A 24,614-nucleotide genomic window follows, 5' to 3' on the forward strand; every position below is an offset into this window, starting at 1 on the left:
TCTTGAAATTTTTTTAGGCATACTTCGATCCAATATTCACATGTTTGTCAAGCAGTATAAACTGTCAAGAATGTCTTTCCTGTTTGCCATACTTATAGAAAGTATGACACAGCAAGCTGTCATTTAGCTCTAAATCAATATAGACTGTTTAGTGTGAAAACGGAAAGGTTTGAGTAAGTTTATAAATAGTGGTCAGATTAAACAGAAATTGTATAGTCTAAAAACATCTGCATGAATTTCAGTCAAATTATGGTACTTTTACTCTAAGAATCTTATCATTCATGAAGAAAGTACATTTATAAAAGGTATAATACTTTCACAATAATCATCAATAGTGATCAGCAAAACCATTGTTTTCTGGTAATGCTACATAGCATTTGTGCTTGATCAAATATATAGTATAGGAGGGCAATGGAAGTGATGCATTAGTCCATTACATTTTACCATTACATGCATACATTGACCGTTCATTTTGAGTACTACCCCATTATCTGAAAATATGTAATAATAAACAAGCCCAAACAATAGGAAGAAATAAGTTTATTTAGTTTAAGAAAATACAGTAAAATAACTCTGTAAGAGTTATAGAAACTCAGTTAAAGGGAAGGATGAATAAATTAGTGGATATAGTCTTTCAACGAGCCTTGAATGAGAATGTAAGCACTGTGAACTACAAGGCTAGATAACAGTTTGGAAAAGTGATGTGAGGAATGCTCTGTTAGAATTTATCATTGTTATAGAGTCTATTAAAGTAAGCTAGGGAACTGTCCTTCACAGAGATATGTCATGACAAGTTTACAATGGAAATTTGCTATTACTGACACACATTGAGTTTCCTAGTATTCTAAGACATGTCTTACAAAATAACATTTTCATTCTTACAGTTACTTCTATAATATTAGGTGATGCCTCAAGACAGTGTAGTCTCTGCACCTAAGCTTCTGCGGAAAGAAAGCACTAGTTAGGATTTGTAAATAGAGTCTGTAGACAATGGTCACATGTGTGCCAGAGTGATCAGATGGGAAATAAAATCTTCAAGTACAATGACATCAAGACACTTAGAGGTATTTTGTTAAATATTTTAAATAGACACAAATCCATAATGACATATAAGAGACTTTCATTACTGACTATCTACTAACATTCATACTAAATTTGATTTTCATATCCATATGGTTTCATTACTCATAGACTAATTGCTGTAAGTTGTAAACATACCTTTCTAAAACAGATAAGTAGACCTTCAACAACACAGTTATTGCTCATCAAGGCAATTCTTTAGCACCAGATCGCAGACACAAAAGAAATTCATGGATTTTTGTATCAGACCTTTTATTGCTTCACAAATTTCAAACATGAAAATATATGTCTGTATGTGTTAACCTACAAATATGCGGATAAGCACAGAAACAAACATAAATAAGTGACTACACATAAATATGTTTATAATCTACATGGCTAGATTTGACATTGCACACATGTACGAATACAGACATATCATTTTTAATTGCTACTAGTTATATTATTTATACCTTTTATTTGGAAATTTAATTCACATTCTGTCATGCATAGAAACACACTTACTCTTCCATAACTAAACTGCACAAAAGATAAAAAAATACAATACACCTCAGTAGGCATACTGAATCTGATATATTTCAATCAATAAGCATATTCTAAATAGAAAGCTTGAAGGTTCAATAGTCTTTATTGACAGAAAATTAAATCTGTCATATTTGAATGAATAAATGAAATGAGCCTTCTATAAAATGATTATAAAACATATCTTGAACTTATAGTAAAATCTACATATTGAATTTATGAATTATATGAAAAGACAAAGGATTTCTAATATTTGCAAGAATCTAATGTGCATTATAAACTAGAGGTTGAAGTATATAATCAAATAGTCAATGAAACATTGATATAACAAGTCATTTATGAGTTTAAAATTATTTTTAGAACAATAACTAGTTTGTAGAGTTTTACCTTATGTTTACACTAACAAAAATTGTATATTCTCTTGGTGAAAAACAATACTACAACTGTATATGTAATACAATGTTTTGGTTCGTGGGAAAATTATAAGCATATATCATTCAATGAATCTTTTAAATTTTGATATGTTTATGCAAAATAGATTTCACAACAATCAATATGTGTTTGGAGAAGAATCCATATATCATCTTCTTTTAAATGATTAATTTGAACATATGATGCATATATTACCATGATAATAATTATGTCATGTACATATATAGAAAATATATAACTAGAGCAGATTCAGAAATGCTCTTAAGGCTGATATCAGTCACTTTGAATGGTTCAATGAAAAGAGTATATTATAAAATATATATGTATGTCTTTGCAAATTGTTCTTATACATAAAGGAGACTGAGAAAGGGAAAAGAAGATGACATGAGAACAATTTGATAATGGATTCATCTTCTTTGAGATGAGGTTACTATGCAATGTGATTGTAGGTTATTATATGTTCATAATAAGGAATATCTTTACATATATGTCTTTAACTTACATCTAGTTTAGTGTTTTACTATGTACATAATACGTAGAATCATAAACATCATTCACTATATACTAGTCTATAAACTCAAAGGTCTCTAATAATACAAGAATGGAACATAAGAAAATCTGTCTACCAAATATGAGAGTTAATCTGGTAGATATTTTTTTTGTATCTATCAGATTAGGAATGTATATCATTCCATGTGTGATTGGGCGGAGATTGAAAGTAAGGATTATATTAATCAAAATAATTTTACTTAACTTAAATTTCTCTTTTTTATTATGGCCTGAAACTAACATTAATAAAAAGGTATTACAAAAGAGATTCAATCTGTTTATGATACAGGAAATAAGGAAAATCTGTTCCAAATACAATACTATGAAATATACTTGAATATTACTATAACTATTTTCAAACATGAAAATCAACAAAAATATGGACTTAACATTACTTTCACTGAACATAAATGGTTTAAATAATCCAAAAAAAAAGATCAAACCTACTAAAATATTTTAAATTAAACAAAGCAAAAATATTTCTTCAAGCGACTCACTTTAAATCTGATGAAAAGCACTTATGGAATTCAAATGAATATACAATGATAGCACACTCATCATATAAAACCAAAACAAGCGAAGTCAGGATACTATGGAGAACAAATATTATTAATCCCCAAATTCTTTATAGCTATGAAGATAAAGAAGGACTTATAACACTAGTTATAATAAAATACAATAATAGAATCTGGACATTAGTGAATCTTTATTGGTTTCCAGGAATAGGAAAAGGTATGACAAAAAACATCTAGACTTTATTAGTAAAACATATAAAGGTAGTTTGATAATAGGAGGTGGCTTTAATTGTATTCTTGATAACTCTGAGACCACTAATAAAAGAAATCTACGTATAACCCCTATAGTGAAGCTACTCAAAAAATGGATTGAAAATCATAATTTAATAGATACATTCAAATTTAAAGAGAGCAACTCACTGTTATTTTCACACCGGGATCACAGATTTACAACCCAAACAAGAATAGATAAATTTTTTGTTGCACATGACCTTGTTGAGAAGACAAATAGTTTCACAATAATACCATGTTCGTTATCAGATCATAGAGCAATTCTTATTAATATTCAAACAAACTTTAAGAAATTAATACAAATGACAAGAATTCCAGCATATATTATGAAGCTAAAAGAATTTAAAACTTGGTTACTCTCAGAAATGAAATTCTTTTTAGACACTAATCTTACTAATGAACTCAACATAGTCATGATATGGGACACTTTAAAAGCCTATATTTATGGTAAAATTATCACATATTACAAAAATAAACTAAAAGAATGGGAATCAGAATTACTTAATATACAAAATCAAATTACAAAAATAAATAATAATTTAACAAATGTACTTACTAATAAAAAGAAGATTAATGATTTGCATAAGAATTTCAATTAAATTTTAACACATAAAACTAATCTAGCACTAGAAAGATTAAAATTAAACTCATATGCTGTTTCTCCTTAACATATGCACAACCTAGCGATAAGAGTCAAAGTAGAATCTAAAAGAAATAACATTACAACTATCATACACAAAGGAAGGAAGAATAAGAAGGTGTCAGATATAAGTGATATACTAGATGCTTTTAAATATAATTTTACAGAACATTATAAGAAGGAAAAATCTTTAATTTAGAGTTAAAACCCAAACTGATTAAAACAATTCCAGAAAATCTAAAATTAGAGCTTCAAAAACAAATTACTTATATAGAAATTTCAGAGAAAATTAAAGAAAGCAAAAATAATAAAGCTCCAGGAATGGATGGCATCATAGCCGAAATATACAAAATCTTTCCATCATCCATAATCTCAGTCTTCCAAAAAACTTTATATAGAAATACAAACACACAATAGCATTCCACCATCTTGGAGATGCTCATTAATTATTCATATAATAAAAGAAAATAAAGATACATCAAAATGCAGCTCCTATGGACCAATTTCATTGCTCAACAATGATTATAAAATCTTTATGGCTATTTTAGTCAACAGAATTAAGAAATCTATGACAAAAATTATAAATGAAGATCAAACAAGGTTTATACATAATAGGCGTACCTATGATAATATACAAAGAATACTAACTATTATTGACTATTTAAATAGAGAAAAACAAGAAGCCTTAATAATTACATTGGATATAGAGAAAGCATTTGACTCCTTAAACTGGAATTTCTTGTTTAAGATATTAGAGTATTATGAGTTTCCTATCCCCTTCATCTCATTAATAAAGAACATATATAAAAACAATTTAGCATATGTAAAATTAGGACCTTTCACCTCTGAATCAATAACATTGACCAAAGGCACAAAACAAAGTGGTCCCATGTCCCCCATACTATTTGCATTAGCCATTGAAATACTTGCTATCTCAATACGAAATAATCCCAAAATAGAGAGTATAAACTTATATAATCAATATAATTAAAAAAATAATGTTATTTGCAGATGATATACTTCTTACCACAACAACTTCTAAGAATTCATTAAAAGAATTAGGCATACAAGTTGAAAAATTTTATTCGATTTCAGGACTACATTTCAACAAAAACAAAATGAAATCAAATTTTATGAGATTGAATAAAAAAATGATTTTCAAATAGAGGATAATCATATAATTGGTAAACAAAATCTTACATTAAACTATCTAGGTATAACATTCAGTACAACATTAGAAAAAATATTAAACATACATTATAGGGAAATCATAGACACAATAAAGTCAAATATAATAAAATGGAATAAAATATATATAACATTTGGAGATAGATTGCAAGTAATAAAATACTAGTAATACCAGACAAATATGTTTTTAAAAGAAATAAATACATTATTATTAAGATTTCTCTGGCATCCTATTAAAAACAGAATAGCTCTTACACATCACACTAGACCTTGGAAACTAGGTGGAATCAATTTCCCAGATCTTGAAACCTATATTAGAGCCTCCATATTTAAAATAATTATAAATTGGATAGATCTGTGCTATTTTTCTAACTGGAAATCTTTCCACACTGTTATTTATTGAAATGAAAATACCATTATAAAGAATTTAATGATAGACAATCATATTAATAAACCATGGCATATCTAGCCTTCAATACAATCTAACAAAACCTACTAATCTAAAATACTTAAATGATATGTATAATTCATTTAGAAGATTTGTAATTTCTAATACAGATATAACATTATGGCTAGAACTTTTATATCCTTTCATTGTAACAAGAAATTTTCCAAACAAAATGCGTATGATGGTTTTCATTACTTGGGAAAAGAAACAATTCATTTGCTGGCAACAATGCATTAATGAACATAAGGTTTTGGATAGTCAAATTATAATAAAAACTTATAATCGCTCTACATCAGATTGGGTATTATTACAAAGTATATTACAATACTCACAAGATCTATGCAGAATAATTAACAATTCTTCTTTTATAGATAGACCTACACTTATAGCTCGTTTATATGAAATAGTATATAATAATCAAAACTGGGAAAATTTGACATCAAAATTATATAAAATTTAAAAAAATTATAGAGTTAAAATCAATCATAATTTTTGGAATCATATAACAAAAGGTCATTCAATAAATTTATCCTTGGAAAATAAAACCAAAATACTGAATTCTGTTAAATTGACACCCAACATACAATTCTGGAGAATTTACACATGGAAATTCCTGCATAGATCTTTTTTTACTCCAAATAGATTTAAAAAATGTAACACCTCTAATAATGTTATATGCAGGAGATGTTTGCAAAATTGTAAAGCAGATTGGATACTTGCATTCCATGACTGCAGTAAAGTAAAAAAATTTTGGGAAGATGTCAGCAACTTTATACAAGCCATATTTTCAGATACATTTATAGTAAGTAAATCTCTAATTTTGTTAAATGTTAATGAAAATCTAGAATTAAATAACAGCAATCTCTGCTTACTTTGGAAAATTCTAGCAAATGCTAGAAAATGTATTACTAGAAAATGGGAGTCAAATCTGGAACCATCATTTAAAGAATTTATGTCAATATTGAAGGAAACTGCATTGTCAGAAACCAGAGTTAAAGAACTAAGAATAGCACCAAGACGATGGAACAAGTATCCATGGGAAAAAATACTATCACTCATCAAGACACTAAACTTGAACTGAAACTCTTAATGAAGATGAAAGAAAAAGGAACAAATGATCTCACATTAATACGATGTTACTTTGAATAGACTGATCAATATAATAATTGCATTTCAGGCCATTTGTAAATATTGTATATAGTTAATAATATTGTTCCATTTTTCAGAAAATGTATTAAGATTATTATACAATGGAATTATTTGAAAATTAATAAAAAATATTTCAGCAAAAAAAAAAAAAAGAACGGTGATGAAAATCCAAGGGTAAAATAATTGGCTAGTAAATTAGTCTCATTCTAGGGGGATCCAGTGAGCGCCTACATGGGATAAAATAATCCATAGACCAAGTTGCTTTGGCAGGAATGGCCTGCATCTTTCACCCCTTTGTTTTCATATACTGGCTAAAAAAAATGCTACTCCCATAGTGTCTTTTAAGGTAGAGTTCTCCTGATGGACATCCCAGCATAGTAAACTCCAGTCTAGATAACATCAAGGTAACACTGCTGAATGCCAGAATACTAAGCAACATAATCTCTGAACTTGAAGCCTTCTTCAACCTGAAAGACATTAGCATTTGTGTAATTAAAGAAACCTGGTTCTAGTGTAGTGATAGCACTCCCTGCATTCCAGGGTACATCTGTCATGCATTCAAATTCACTAGCATCTGTGGGGTGTATCTGTACTCAAAAATCTATTGTTTCTCACAAGATTTCACATGATACAAATCTGGTACTGGCTGAAATTCCTGGTACATACAATAATATTAATTATCACATTATTGGCAATTTTAAATCCCAATCTATGAGCCCTTCAGAGCATGCAGAATGACTTAAGCAGTTAGAAAAGTTAACAATTAAACCAAATACATTTGTTATGAATAAGTTCAACTATCTACATGTAAACTGGCAAACATTTACTTCCAGCAAAAACATTTGCCTAGACATTTCTGGACTTTGTAAATTCCGATGCTCTGAACCAAATTTCCCCCCTTTCCACAAGTGGTGTTAATCTTCTTGATCATGTCCTCACAAAATTTCTGCACCACTCCACTTGTCACCCCATACATAGTCATATTGGACCATCTTGCTGTGATCCTGTCTATGAAAACTTGTTTTCTGATGGACAATAACTTCCCTGCATTCAGGGATGACTCCAAGACCAATTATTTGCTATTTACTAATCTTAATGATAATCACAAATTGTATAGCTCTTCAACAAATCTTGTAACTGAGACTGCTCCCTTTTTGATAGATGCATCAAAGCACCCATAGCAATCTAGTGTAAGCATAATGACAAGTTCAGAACTAAACCCGTATTAGCAAACGCTATAATAAAATGAAAAATCTCCTCGCCATTACTAAAAGATGTCCTCTTCATCATTATCAAAGGGATTTAAAACTGACAGATCTCTCAAACTTACCATTATGTTAGGCCAGCTATGAACTTAGAATTGCTGTAAATTCAAAAGATCATTTATATTTAACATTTCATAATTTGAAAACAGCTTGCTTTGGCTTACTTCGCATATGTTATTAATTTATTTGTATTATTTATTTATATATGCATTTATTTAACTTTGTCTATTGGGACAGGGCAGTGATCAGCAATGGCCAATGTCAGGTCCAGTCTGTTACTCAATCACTACCCAGTAAGTACAATATAAAAATATCCATCCATTCTTGTTTATTTGGCATGGGGGGGGGGGGCATGAATTGCAACTTCTCTGTAAAGTGCAGGCCTCCTATATTTTCAAGAAAGCCCATCATTCTCACATTCTCTCCTCCTGAACATTTTCCTAGCACTCTCACTTGTTCAAAGAAGCTAATCCATTCAAGTCTTTAATGTTCATTAATCTTCTTCTCCTCTTCTATTTTTCTGTATCAAATTCCTTACTAGTATACATTTCTCACAAGATTCCTCACCCTTTATTTCTGCAACATTGTTTACTAGAAACTCCCCTGTCTCCATTCTCTCCTTCAGGCCTATACTTTTTGCCACTAGACTGTAGAGCATACTGAACTCAATACAATCTTCTTCACCATAATTTCTGTTGCTCCAGTGTAATCTGCACTCTCCTGCCTTAATCTACCTCTTACTGTTCATTAAGAGGCAACTATCATCAGTTTCCCTAAACAACCAGCCATGGTATGTTACCCATTGATCTAGTGATGAAAACAGAATTCACAGAGACATTCAAAAAACACAGGGGTTTGATGGAAAATGAGGAAAGTAGAGCTGGAGAAGAGATAAAATGTTAAGGAATTTAAATTTTCAGACTACATAGACTTACTGTCTGCTTCTGCTAGCAAGCAAATGTAATGCATTGTAAAGGGTTCAGAACTTAGTGTCATAACATGGCTTACCTAACACAGTGAAGGCCAGAAGTGCACACCATAGGGCAAGGTTGTTGAGATCATTTGCAAAGCCTGATTATAAGTCAAGGCCTTCTGCCTGGGATCATTTGAAATCTCCTTATGTAGGCAATGAGCAGGGAATCAGATCATGGCTAGACACATTATAAGTTTTTAAAGTCTGTTGCGTCATGTTCAGGCAGCCTTATGCAGAGGGGCACCACTGCAAAATGGAACAGGTAGTAGTCTAATAATTCTACCACCAAGCCAGAGGTGGCTACAGTTGGGATGTAAAGTCCAAGGTACTCCCTTTACTGAGGGATTCTTTGGTAAATGTCAGTTAACTGCTTAGTGACACAGGTCCCAAAATCCCTCATCACCAATCACTTTGGGTAACCTTACAAAATCAGCAAGAAAGGCAATAAACTCTTGCAGGAATGTCCTCAATGTAACCAAGTAGATGGTAGATGAGGTAGGTCCATCACATGCTCACAGGTTTTGGTGTGATTTGTGGGAAGCTGAGCCAACAGCACTTACACCTTAAAGCTGCTTGCCATCACCCTCCCATGTTACCTGTCCTGAAATACTTGATGACTGAGACAATGAAATTCCCATCTGCCATCAAACATAGACAGTCATTGTCATCCAACCAGGTTTCTATTATAAACACAAGAACCAACATCATGCCACAGATCAGAGATAATCCCAGGTTTGTTGTTGATAGACACCATGTTAATTCACAGCATCTTCAGTGTCCTATAAGAAATTGATGAAGAAAAGGTCCCCCAAATAGACCTTCAATTTAAAGCGGGCTCCCTATGTAGCTCACACAGAAATGATGGAGAAAGAACTGCATGAAATGGAAGGGAAGCATGAGATTTTACCATTGTCTCACGATTATGGGTTTACAGCAGCCTCCTCTATGGCTTCTCAAAATATAATAACAAGTAAAAGTTCTGGTGTGGTGGTCAGGAAAGACAAAAAAGAACATAGAACCAACAAGTGGCCCCTATCATAGAAGAATCCCTCAACTTCAAGACATGCTGTTTTACACCAGGAAATAAATAAAATGAAAAGGGGTTAAGCCAGTCAAGGTGGACATGATAAATCACAGTAAATGTGGCAAAACTAAATTCATTACAAGTTAGCAGTTCAATTGAATGAAACAGATATGGTCCATGTTCCTTCTGGAAACAGAAGGATTATAAACAAAAAATATAAGGCATACTTATTTCTTTATGCCTAATAGATGATAAGGCATAAACACCATTCACTGAAAGTTTCTACAGAAATTCATATCCATTTAGGAACAAAGCTCAAGATGGATGCAAAATAACAATGGTAATATCCCCCCAAAAAATATCCAAATAAACGAGCCAAGGCAAAAAAAATGTCATCATTTGGAAAGAAAGTCAAGAACCAATAAACAAATATAAGGATAGAAAAAAATAAAAGAAATACAAATCACCTGTGGTCTATTGCTATTGAATTTGACAAACATGAAGTTAAGACTAGAAAAGGTGGTACTCAGCAGGTAGGAGGCTACTCAGGAAAAGGCACATGGTGTTAAGACGGGATCACTATGAAATACCGAATGCACAAAATCCTGACGCTGAAAACGAGACCAGATGACCAAAACACCGCATTACCAAAAGACCAGAAGCACGAAATGCAAAATCCCGATGTTAAGGGATTTTGAGTTAGCGCTTCTGGTGTTGCGGTTCAGGTAAGTATGTGTGTAAGTGTGTTTGTGAGGGGTGTAGTGTGTGTAAGTGTGTGTTGTGACTGTGGTGTGTGTGTGAGGGACTGTAATGTGTGGGTATGAGTTTGCCTTGTGTGTCTGTTTGTGCGATCTCGGAGTTAGAATAATAAAGTAGGAAGGGTGCAGGGGGGCTTGCCCTCTGCCTATGTCTAGTGTAGGATGCATTGTTTGGTTGTGGGGGGAAGGTGTGTGTATGTGTGTGTGTGTGTGTGTGTGTGCTGTTTGGTTGTGTAGCTTTCACGATTTTTAATTTTGCAGTTTTAAATATTCAGTATTGTGGGGTTTTGGGCACGTGGTCTCTGTGTTTTAAGCGTTGGGATTTTGGGCATTCGGTATTTATAGTGATTCCGTTAAGACAGAATAGACTGCCCTGGGTAAGTAGGTAGAACATCAGCAAATCACAAAAATGGTGCAAGAAAGACCCAAATAGTGAATGAAAACAGAGTAAGGTAGAGTCTTACCTCGGATGTAGAACCTTTTTTGTGTAGCAAGCCAAATGTCCAAGGATACAAGTCTTTCCAGAAAAAATAAGACACACACACACACACACACACACACACACACACACACACACACACACACACACACACACACACACACACACACACACACACACACACACACTCACACACTCACACATACACACACATACACAAAACATATAGCTGCAAATGGATAAAATAAGGTGAACAGTTTGGATTCATGGCAATCATTTTTTCAGTAATTCATTTGCAGATAACCCTCTTAATCTATTTCATAGTTACAAGGGAACTAGAGATTATCCTAAGATTGACTAGGCACAAGGCCCAAAAACTAATTCTGGACAGGGTACCAACTCATCACAAGATAAACAAGAGACACTGATACAGACGCACACACACACACACACACACACACACACACACACACACACACACACACACACACACACACACACACACACACACACACACACATATGCATATACTGCATGCACACCTATAAAGGTATGTATTCCACTCCACCTATGGCACATCTATGAGATTTTGGTAAACACTGCAGAACCCTGCATAAACCATATGGGCATGTGGTACTCTCTCACTGTATGACTGAAATGCACCTCTTCTGGAAGTCAAGTTTACTAAGTCTGATTGCAAACAGTAAAGAAGTAGAGCTTTTTGGTGGAGAGGCCATTTCTCTTGTCATACTAGAGCTGATATTCAGGCATTAGCTGCATCATGCCACACTCTTGTACTGAACGTACTATCCTTAATGATTCCATGTTTAAAATAACAAGAATAACCTACGCCAATCTAGTAATTGCAGATTGGGAGAGGCTTAGCTTATTTGAGTTGGAGAGCTTCAAGAAACATGTCAAGTTTTATGTGAGTTTTATAGATGACCTTTTTTTGGTGTGGACGGCAAATGTAGAGGACTTGAGTAATTTTTTAGGACAGATTAACTCTTTGGTACCATACTTGAAATTTACGATGAGTGCATCACTAACATCAATTTCATTTTTAGATGTATTTGTTGAGAGACTTTCAAGTGGTTTATTGAATACGGGTTTTTTTCGGAAGCCTTGTTATAGAAATTTTCTATTACATAGGAGTAGTATGCACTCCAAGTTTGTTTTCAGGAATATAGTGAGAGGACAGGTAATGCAGGTTTCCCGCCTTAATCCCACTGAAATGCGTTTCCTTAATGAGTTGACTGACCTTCATGATAAATTAGTTGACAGGGCTTACAGCCCAGATGAAATTAGTAAGGGTTTCATGGGAGTCGATACACTCAGGAGAGATTGGGCTGCCCCGTATTTTACGAGCAGGGATGATACAGGAAGTAATAGTAATGATGTGCTAGATAGTATAATGAAATACAAGGATGATACTAGAGTGTCTATTTACTATACACAGGATGTTCATGAGATCAGAAGCATCTACTTTAAGTACTGGGATATTCTTACTGTTGACCCAGCAATTTGTGATATTGTGGTTGATACACCCAGGTTTGTTTATAAGAATCGCATGAACCTTCATAGGATCTTGTGTTACCCCAATAGATATAACAAAGATACACACAGAACCACACCCATTACTAGACCTTGCAGGAATTGTAATTTTTGTTGCATGATAGATAGCACAGCAACCTTCTTACATCCTGTGAGTCAACAGTGTTTTTATTTCCATGCTGTGGCTACTTGTAACACTGAGCATATAGTCTATTTGGCCTGCTGTATGTTTGTCCAGCTTTTTATGTGGGCAAGACGGACAGAAGGCTTAAAGATAGGATTAGAGAGCATATATATAATATCCGTATAAGATCAAATAGGAATGCTCTTTCTAAGCATGTTATGGAAACATCTGCACAGCATAAATTTAAGTTTCTTGTTATACAGGTGAATACACCTTCTATTAGAAGAGGTGATGTGGTTAATTTCACTGAACAGAATGAAACTAAATGGATCATCAGGTTGAGGACAGACAGGGAGCCTGGCTTGAACAATGGTGTACCCATTAGACCTACGTTAAAAGGTAGACTAAAGGTTTAACGCAGTGTTTAATATACACATATACACTATTTGTCTTTGTTTTTACATTATAAGGTGTAATATTGTTCTCGTTTTTCAGGAATACTGTTTTGCACCTTGAATTAAGTCATGTTCTTAACGTGATATCAGAGGTTTTAAATGATTTATACATTTTTATGTTGTTAACCAGCGACCATGTAATGGTTAAGAATCAATTGCCATTTAATTGCTGATTACTTTATTGCAATACAGGATATGATGTCAGTTTTATAGAGTATAAATAGTTTTTTTAAAGTGCAACTTGTATTGGCTTGAAGAAGCCCAGTCGGGTGAAAGTGCTTGCCATTTTTATTCATCTGTCAAATAAACAAATTTGTTTTATGCTTTGAGTGAAGATTGTTTTGTCCTTATACAAGAGACTGTTTCTATCAATTGGTGAAGTGAAAACTGCCTGCCTTGTATCTTGGTTTAGCATGGAGATCAGTTTATATGGATTTTGTTCTGCTGACTCGTACTCCTGGTTTTTTATACTGTTTTACTCGTGTTTTTGTACAGGAGTCTCCACCTTTGGGTAGCAGTTCGTGATATATTAACTATAAATAAATAGTATGAAAACTATTATAATAAATAAAGACTTATATTCTTTGATTCAGTTACCAAGGCTATAGACGAGGGAAAGGTGATACACACAGCCTACCTAGACCTCACAAAGGCCTTCGGCACCATTCCCCATTCTGGTATTATAGACAAGCTCACCAGCCTGAACATAAACTCCTACATCATGAGATGGGTTGCCAACTGGCTCATAGACAGAACCCACATGGTAATAGTTGCAGGAGCCAGGTCCAACTCTAAACCAGTTACAAGTGGCATTGCCAAGGGCTCAGTCCTAGGACCCCTCCTGTTCAGCATATACTTCTCAGAGGTACAGGCAAGCACAGGAGGATGATGGCTGACCAAGTTCACAGACCACTGCAAACTAGGGCTATAACTGACTCTCTGGCCAACACAAACATCCTCCAAAAAGGTTTCACTGGGACAGATAACTGGTGTCAAAATCATGGCCTCAAGCTAAATGCCAAAAAGTGCATAGTCATCTCCTTAGGAAAGAACAAGGTACCCACAAACTACCACATAGGTGGTAGTCTCCTAAATATGGAAGACATAATAAGGGATCTGGGGACCCAAATAGATAGCAATCTCTCCTTTGATAACCACATTGCCAAAGTGGTTAGAAAATCCTTCTATGTGGCCCACCTAATCACAAAAGAGTTTGCATCCAGATCAAAAGAGGTCATTGTGCACTTCTACTCATCACTCATCAGACCCATCATAGAGTACAATGCCCCATTTGGGATGTACCTTACAAGACACCTGCAACCGCTGGAAAGACCACAGAAGTACCCCACCAAGATGATCACTGGCCTCAAACAGATGCCCTATGCAGCTCGACTGAAGAAACTCCAGCTGTACTCGGTTGCATACCGCCTACTCAGAGGTGATCTCTGCCTGACATACAAGGCTATGTCCAACCCAGAAATGATGGACATGCTCCACCTAAAGAAAACCATATCCCCTCTAGCCACATGCTCTAGGGATCTAAACCTCACCACAACAATAAATAGGACGTGCTGGAAGGATAGATTCCTGTCCCAAAGATGTCCCATGCTTTGGAACAAGATTCCAATCTACATTAGGCAGAGCTCCTCGCTAACACTCTTCAAAGGAAACCTTGACGAGTGGATGGGAAACAGAAAGTTTACCCTGGGGATCACTTCAGTGGTTCTGCTGGGCAGAGGCACAGGGAACTAATCTAAGGAGGCGGCAAAAGCTAGCACATTTTGGCTAGGCTTATAAATGCCTTGGGTAGATAGCCTAGTACCTACCTATGAACCTATAATTACTTATTATTTGTCGCATGCAGTAAGAGGTTCTCTGGTTCGATTCTCAGCTGGGGTGCCTGCTGTGTGCCATCTGCATGTCCTCCCTGTGGTTGTATGGGTTTCCTCTTGATGCTCCATTTCCTCCCACACTCCAAAGACATGCAGCAGGTGGAGTGAATACTCTAAATTGGCTCTAGGAGTTAGTGTGCGTGCGAACAAGTAGTATAGATAAACTACCGCTGTAGGCCTAGCCACCCAAAGGTGTAAACCTTGGTTCGAGATGATTGGCACTATTGAAGTTACACCCCAACCCCATTTGCAAAAATGGGAAAAAGGGGTTGAGGACGGTTGGATGGTTGCTAGGGATTTGTCCAATCTCATCATCAAAGATTGACAATTTATGTTTATATTACTTTAAAAAATCAAAACCTGGAGACAAACGCAAGCAAGTAAAAGAAAGCAGATGAACTTGCATAGCATTGTTGTCCATAATAATAAGAAGAATAATAATAAAAGTCATACGATGTTTACTTGTCTTTTTATTCCAGGAGTTTTGCCTACCATTGTACTGAAGTTCAGACCTTTGTTGGGCACTGTAATCGGTTTTCATTTGATTATACATGTGTTACAGTAATAAGGACCAGTAAGTGCAGGGATTGTTTGTACCTATTATTTCTTAGGGTTTGACTTATTTATTTATTTTATTTTACATTTGTTAACCAGGATGGTCCGACTGGATACATGTCCCTTTTCAGGTGAGGCCCGGGGAGAAAAGCTCCAAACATGCATACAGAAAACTTTACAATTATACACGTTGAGCAAGGTTACAAATTCAATTTAGAAGTACATTCAAAATGGATAAAAAGACATGTAATCGCTCATATACAAAACTACTATGTTAAAGACTTACAGTTCAAAATCAGTCTACATGTAGCCAAAGTCTTCAGTAGCATAAGTTTATTGTGAAGGAGTTAGTCAGGATTAGTACAAGGACATAACCATTGCATTTTAAAGTATTGTTTAAGAATTTTTTTAAATTGGATTAGAGAGGGTTCTGAAGTAAGCTCAGCAGGAAGTGATTTCCAAGATTTGCCAACAGAGTTGGCAAACAAAGAGTCTCCAGCTAAATTGTTGGTTTTAACTGTTTGTATTAGCAGTCTGTTGGACAAGCAGAGTGTCTTGAGGTTACTGTAGAGGGTGATAATATTTTTAAGTATAGGCATAGTTTCTGGCTGGTAGAGAACTTTGTGTGCTACTATTAGTTGGCTATACTGATGATGGCTAGGAAGTTACAGCCACCCTAGAAGCTTTAGGTTAAGACAATGGTGTGTTCTGTATGCTGTACCAGTGGCAAATCTGGTAATATGATTATAGTAGCTAGAGAGTTTGTTAAGGTCAGACTTACTCAAGTGCGTGAAAATAGAAGAGGCATAGAGGAGGATGGAGAGTAGATGTGTGCGGGCAATCACAGTCTTAGCTGTTGGAGTCAAGAATGGTTTAATCTTATATAGAGAGACAAGTTTCTTGTTAATTGTCTTAATAGTCCAATCAATATCTGCATCAAACGTAAGGTTATTATCAACTATTACACCTAAGAGTTTAGTACATGGATCTGGGGAAATGATACTGCCATTGCTAGATTTTATAGCAAATGATAGTGAGGAGGCCTTTTGAGTGGGGGGTAAAAATAGCAGCTTCATTTTGTTAGGATTTAATATGAAATGATGATTAGAGAGCCAATTTTCTACTGTGCTAAAAGTATTTTGGGATAAAGTCTGCAAAGCTGTCGGGGAGGTGGCAAAGCACTTGCAGAGACTTGCAAATTATGAACTTCTTACAATGCCCCCTGATAAGATTTAGCAATTTTATAATAAGCTAACTGTGGTGCTTAATAACTTGGATTTGACATAAGGTTTCATTATTTTTGGAGGCTTAAATTTTCTGAATATTAACTGGCATCTCTCTATAATTTCTTCAAGTAGTTTAGGTTTCTAATACCATGACCGGAATGGACCCTATTCCTAAGTCAAAGTATGATTAAAGTTCATAAATTAGCATTGTTTCAATCTTTGATGTCAGCCAGAAGTGCTCTTTGCAGCACCTGCAATGTCTCAGTAATGACTCATTCTGTAACTCATATGGAGTTACATATATTGGTAACATATTAAAGTACAATAGTAAATTCTTTATTATAAGATCCATTGCTCCTACTACTACTGGAACTGTCTGGGTATCCTTTTTCCACATTACCATCACTTCTGCCTAGAAATTCTGCTATTTTATGACTTTGTGTCTTTCTGTACATAAGGCACTGTAGTCACACGGTGTAGCAGTTTCAGTGATCAATGCTACGTTTGTTTTATTTTCATAGACTACTGTATCTGGTTTTCTTGCATCTATTTTCTGAACTGTTGGTAATGGGTAATCCCATGTAATATAAACATCATCATTTTCTATAATGCATTGTGGCTCATGTTTCCAGTGTTTTTCAGCAACTTCAGTATTATAATGCTTGCACAATCCCCAGTGCAACAGTCTTGCCACATTATTATGCCTTTCAGTATACAGTAATTCTACCATTAGTATATCACAACCAGCAGCAATATGTGCAACTGTTTCCAATTCTGTTTTACAAAATCTACATTTGTCTGTTTTTCCCACATGTTGAATGGACTTTGTAAACCAACGTATGCATAGTCCACTATCTTGGGATGCCAATATCAACTTTTCATCTTTTGCTTTAGATTCATATCTCCTAACCATTCCCGTGTTCGATCCTGATCAACATGAGGTTGTTCCAAGAGTATTCTTTTCTTGTGTGAAGATAGGTGAATGCTGCCAGCCTAGCCAGATAGAATTTTGTAGATAATTCTGTCATTTGTAAATATTAACTTAAGCCACAGGCTTGTTCTCTTAAATGTAAAAAGACTGCATTGGATATTGAACTACAAAAATGTAACAGCAGTGCACTCTGCTGTAAGAAGGCTAAGTCAAGCATTTTATGACTGTCTTTGATGTCAAAATTCGGAGCTAATATGTCTAGAGGGAGGCATCTTGCCTATTGTTTTAAGACCAGAGTTAATGGCTAGAATTTGCATGTATAAATGTCCTTTATTGCTCTGGTTTCTGACCAGGTGTAAAGAATGTAAATGTTGTTTCTGTTAGCCTGGAAACACCAGAGAAGTCTGAAGAATGATGTCATGTGAAGCAGCTCTGTGTTATCAGTTTAAAGAAAGAGAATCAGAGAGCTCTGAGCATTTTGTCTTGAGAACATCCAACATCACCAGCACTTTTTTGCTCTATATGTAAGTTATTTAGAACTGTGTTGTCTCTTAGATATAGCTAGGAAATAGGAAGATTAAACTAGTTTGTTTTTCTGTGATGTCAGAACTTTTGCTACGGTATTCTTTTAAGTATTTCCCTGTGATCTCTCAACTCTTGACTAGCGCTGTGTAGTAAGAAGTATTGCCTTGTGTTTTTATTCTTTATTATTAAATATTTTAAACCTTTCAGCTGTGGCTGTTTTATGTAGAGTTAATTTAAGCTCTAGAGTACATTGCATGTATATAGTGATACTGTACCAAGTCACTCTAATAAGCCTTGACTGTACCATCACACTTACCATTTGGATAATAACATTGCATAGTAATAATTGGACACCCTTTCAGAAGAGCCTTTGAATAGCTGATAGTGGGTAGTGGCAGCTGGTACTACCTTTTAGACTGGGCAGAAAAGGGGCACAGCTGGAGAACCTGTGCCAGCCTTCCCCAGCAGTGCATGTGTGGCTGTATATAACTCTTATCTCAAAGAGTGTGTGTGTCAGTTACTTGGGCAGAGACAAGAAGCACTGGTTGGACAGAGAGGGTGGTGGAGGTTTTAGCTTGCCTACTAGGCTGAGATATGGACCCTATAGCTGTGTCAGTGGAGAGTTTTACTGGGGACCTGGAGAGAAATGGAGAAACCAGCCCCAGACTGACTGTGATCTCTGTGTGCTATTAAGGGAAATTGTACTTTACTGTGTGTGTATTTATTATCCTTTCCCTATATGGCTGCCCCTCACTGGTGTTAGTGGTGAGGAACGAGGCTCCTTGATAGCCAGTGCACAGGTATCACATATTAATTGTTTGGCAGTGGTAGGATATCCACACCACATATTAATTGGTTGGGAAATACTAATTGGTTTGTAGTGGTGTGGGTAGAGTGAATTCCTGTAGCTTGTATACAGTGATCAATAAAAGTGTTTTGTACTTTAAATCATCCATGCAGTGAATACTCAGAGTTCAGATCACAATTGTTTTGTTTCTTTTGTTAGCTTAGTTAGTCAGGGAGAGCAGGCAGCATGTCAGCAGTGGAGTACGGAAACTGACAAGGAGCCAGCTGGCTGAGATGTGCCAGGCTAGGGGATTGGTGCATGGAAACCTGACTAAGGCAGACACGATTGCAGCTTTGGTCATAGCTGCATCAGAAAACAGCAACCAGGAGGGTGATCAGACTGGCAGTGGAGATGTATCTCACTCAGATAATGGACAGCTCAACCTTTCTACAATGGACTTAAAAATCCATCTGGAGCTAAAGAGACTTGAGTTGGAGGCTAGGCATTTGGAAATAGAAGCAGCTGAGGGACTGAGACGTCTGCAGGCTGAGGAGAATTAGAAACTGCTACGCCTGGAAGCTGAGGAAAAGAAGAGGCAGAGGCAGCAGGAGAGGGAGATGCTGACTCTTCGCCAGAGTCATGGAGGTAATGGGGAAGGGAGTAACTGGACCGCAGAAGCACAAAAGGTCAGTAAATTTCTTCTGCAGTTTAAAGAGGTGGATAATTTTGATAGTTTCATTCATATGTTTGAGAGGGTATATAAACAATATGATGTTGACCAAAGGCTCTGGGTATGGTTCCTGACCCCCTTATTCCATGGTAAAATTGTAACTGTGTTGTCTAAACTTGCTGATTGTGAATATTTTGATTATACTGCTGTTAAAAAACACTTGTTAGAATGCTTTAAGCTAACACATGAAATGTATGGGAAAAAGTTTTGTGACCATAGATGCAAGGCAGATGAATGTGTGTATGAATATGTTCCTGAACTGAGCACTTATTTTCATAGGTGGGTGAGTGGATGTCAGGTCACCACTTTTGAAGGGCTGGCAGACCTTTTGATGAGGGAACAAGCCCTTAACACTTTGCCTGAGGACATGAGGATCTGGTTAGCTGACAATGTGCTACTTCATATGAGTTGGGGAAGAAGGGAGACCTATACCTAGGAAGCAGGGCATCCCTGCACAGGAAGGGGGCTCCCAGTACTGCTCATGGGTCTAAAGGAACCCATGGTGGGCAGCACAGACTACCCCAACAGAATCTGCCAGTAGCAGGGGAGGCCACTAGTCCAGGTACACATTCAGGACCTAGGGTTAAATGTTTTGAATGCAACCAGTGGGGCCATGTGGCATACATATGTCCACAGAGACAAGGTGGGGGACAAAAGGTGAGAGAGCCAGTACATGGGAAAGACAAAATGCCAATAGTATGTTGTCTTGAGACAATAGGGGTACTGAACTACCATCCTGCAGATGTCCTGATTAGGAAGGATTTTGATGAGGCAGTACTATGTGTTAATGCAGTTACATGTAGTCAGGCTTCAAGACAAACATGTGGGTCTGGTAGTCTGGGGGAAACACAGACAGACCCAACACTTACAGCCAGGACTGGTGAGGTGGTTACTTCAGGGAGGAAGCTACACGGTAGCAGTGAGACTGATGGTGAGTCACAACTGCTTGTGGGTACTGACGTTCCCTTGGACAGAGTGACTACAAAAGTTGAGGTGAGTAGTAGTACCCAGGCTGACAGTGAGGCACCACTGTCAGAGGTTGCCAGACTTCCTGTGGAAGGGGAACTGGGAAGGGTTACAAAGAGAGAGTTGAGACAGGCTCAGCTCTCAGACCCTACATTGCAAGGCCTGAGGCAGGTAGATAGTCAGGTACCTGATTCTCAAGGGAAGGGGGGATCTGTATACTGGGACAAAGGGTTACTGTATAGAGAGTGGATCCCTGATGGAAGGCTAGAAGGTGAGAGGGTACAGCAGTTGGTACTGCCTAGAGCCTACCATCTGGTGCTTCTAGCCATAGCCCATGATATTCCCTTTGCAGGTCTTATGGGCATAAAACGTACAAAGACATGTATTATGCAGAACTTCTACTGGCCTGCAATTTACAGAGATGTAACAGGATACTGCAGGACCTGTGAGCAATCCCAAATGTAGGCAAGACAGGAGACAAGGTGAGAGCTTTTTTTATCCCTTTGCCTGTGATTGAGGAGCCATTTCAGAGGGTAGCTATGGATATTGTGAGGCCTCTGAGTGCCCCAAGTTCCACAGGGAAAAAGTATATCCTAGTGGTAGTGGATTATGCATCCTGATACCCTGAGGCAGTGGCTCTGTCCTCCATTGAGGCAGAAAAGGTGGCAAATGCTTTGTTAGAGATTTTCAGCAGAGTAGGTATCCCAAAAGAAATACTGACTGGCAGAGGTGCCAATTTCATGTCAGACCTGCTGGTTTGTCAGTGGAAGTCCTGTGGGATGAAGCACCTGAAGACCACCCCCTACCATCCCTAGACCAATGGTCTTGTTGAGAGGTTAAACTCTACAATCAGGTCCATGCTACTGGCATTTGCAGACCAGTTTAAAAGGGAGTGGTACCACTATTTGCCCCATCTGTTGTTTGCTTACAGAGAGGTTCACCAGGAATCCACAGGGTTTTCACCATTTGAGTTGTTGTATGGACATAGGGTGAGGGGACCTTTAGATTTAATTCGTGATGAGTGGGAAGATGAGTGTAAACCTCACAAGGCGTCTGTTGTGGCATACATCCTAAACCTCAGGACAAGGCTCAGGGAACTCATGGGTTTGCACCAGGAGAACCTGGCAGAAGCCCAACAACAAAAAATGTGTTGTCTGACAGGAATGCTTGAGCTGAGTATGCTGTGGGGCAGCTGGTAATGGTTCTCATGCCTGTTAGACACAACAAGCTGCATGCAGCTTGGGAGGGACCCTACAAGGTGGTAAGAAAGGTAAGTGATGTTAACTACATAGTGGAACTGCTAGGCAGGAAGCAAGGGCACAAATTGTAGCATGTTAACATGATGAAACCTTACCATGATAGGAAGGCCCTTGTACTGAGCATTTGCAGTGGATTGCAGGAGGAGTCTGAGGGAGATCTGTTGACTAATCTCCTCAGTGAGGCTCGAACTGACATCTCAGTGGAAGGGGTAGCAATGTCCCAGCAGCTATCTCCTACCGAAGTTTGAGAAATCTAAGCAGTATTACAGGAGTTTGGGGACATGTTCACTGGGAAACCAGGGTGCACCCACCTGGTGCAGCACCAGGTGGATACAGGACCCCAAAGGCCTATTAGGTAGGCCCCTTATAGGGTGGCTGAGAGAGTCAAACAAACTCTGAGGGAGGAGATACAGGAGATGTTAGAACTAGGGATGATTCAAGAGTCCAACAGTCCCTGGGACTCCCCGGTGGTGCTGGTGCCAAAGAAGGATGGCAGCACCAGGTTCTGTGTGGACTACAGGAAGTTAAATAGTCACACAGAGTCAGATGCTTACCCTATGCCTAGGACAGATGAGGTCCTAGAGCAGTTGGGTGGGGCTAAGTGTCTTACAACCATTGATCTTGCCAAGGGTTACTGGCAGGTGCCCTTGACTCCCAGTGCTAAAGAGAAGTCAGCCTTTGTTACTCCTTTTGGCTTGTATGAGTTCACAAAGATGCTCTTTGGGATGAAAAATGCCCCGGAGACTTTCCAGAGGCTGGTAGATCATATCCTAGCAGGATCATGAGAGTTTGCCCTTATGTACCTAGATGATATTGCTATCTACAGCCATTCCTGGCAAGAGCAACTTCAACATGTCAGGGAGGTGCTGGGCAGACTACAGAGGGCAGGGTTGACCATTAAGCCCAGCAAATGTCAGGTGGGTATAGCAGAAGTCTCCTACCTGGGACATATAGTGGGAAGTGGTAAGATCAGGCCAGAACCTGCCAAAATGGAAGCCGTTCAGGCATTGCCTGCACCTGTTGCCAAAAAGCAGGTGAGGGCATTCTTAGGGACAACAGGGTACTACCGAAAGTTTGTCCCCAGTTATAGTACCATAGCTGCTCCCCTCACAGACCTGACAAGGAAGAACATGCCAGATAAGGTAGTGTGGACCCCAGCATGTGAGTAGGCATTCCAGGAGCTTAAGGAAGCTATGGGAAGACCCCCTTTGTTAGCCAGCCCAGATTACAGTAAAGAATTTGCTGTGCAGGTGGATGCTTTGAACCATGGGGTGGAGGCTGTACTTTGCAAGATTTCTTCAGAGGGAGAATAGCACCCAGTGGTTTATCTCAGTCGTAGGCTCCAACCGAGGGAGGAATGCTATGCAGCTGTAGAAAAGGATTGTCTAGCCATAGTGTGGGCACTGTAGAAACTTCAGCCTTATCTGTATAGAAGAAAATTCACTGTAGTGACAGATCACAATCCCCTAACATGGTTAAACAAAGCCAGCCAGCAAAATGCCAAGCTGTTAAGATAGAGCCTAGGGTTGCAAGCATATATGTCAGTGCAGCACCGCAGTGGGATTAGCAATGCCAATGCAGATGGGTTCTCAAGACAGGGACTGGGGTAAGGTATACTCAAATAGACCTAACCCTCTCAAGCTGTGTTTCTCAAGGGTTACTTGAAAAAGTAGCTTGAGTTCTTCATGGGGAAGATAGGTGAAGGCTGCCAGCCTAGCCAGATAGAATTTTGTAGAATATTCTGTCATTTGTAAATATTAATGTAAACCACAGGCTTGTTCTCTTAAATATGAAAAGACTGCACTGGATATTGAACTGCAAAAATGTAACAACAGTGCACACTGCTGTAAGAAAGCTAAGCCACGCATTTTATGACTGTCTTTGATGTCAAAATTCAGAGCCGATATGTCTAGAGGGAGGCATCCTGCCTATTGTTTTAAGACCAGAGGTAATGGCTAGAATTTGTATATATAAATGTCCTTTATTGATCTGGTTTCTGACCAGGTGTAAAGAATGTAAATGTGTCGCCTGGGAACACCAGAGAAGTGTGAAGAATGATGTCATGTGAAGCAGCTCTGTGTTATCAGTTTAAAGAGAGAGAATCAGAGAGTTCTGAGCATTTTGTCTTGAGAACATCCAACAGCACCAGCACTGCTTTGCTCTATATGTAAGTTATTTAGAACTGTGTTTTCTCTTAGATATAGCTAAGAAATAGGAAGAGTAGACTAGTTTGTTTTTATGTGATGTCAGAACTAATTCTAATGTATTATTTTAAGTATTTCCCTGTGATCGCTGAACTTTTGACTAGCACTGTGTAGTAAGAAGTATCGTCTTGTG

Source organism: Protopterus annectens, chromosome 12.part0 (assembly GCF_019279795.1).
Source record: "Protopterus annectens isolate FY-2018-M chromosome 12.part0, PAN1.0, whole genome shotgun sequence".
NCBI classification, from domain to species: Eukaryota; Metazoa; Chordata; order Ceratodontiformes; family Protopteridae; genus Protopterus; species Protopterus annectens.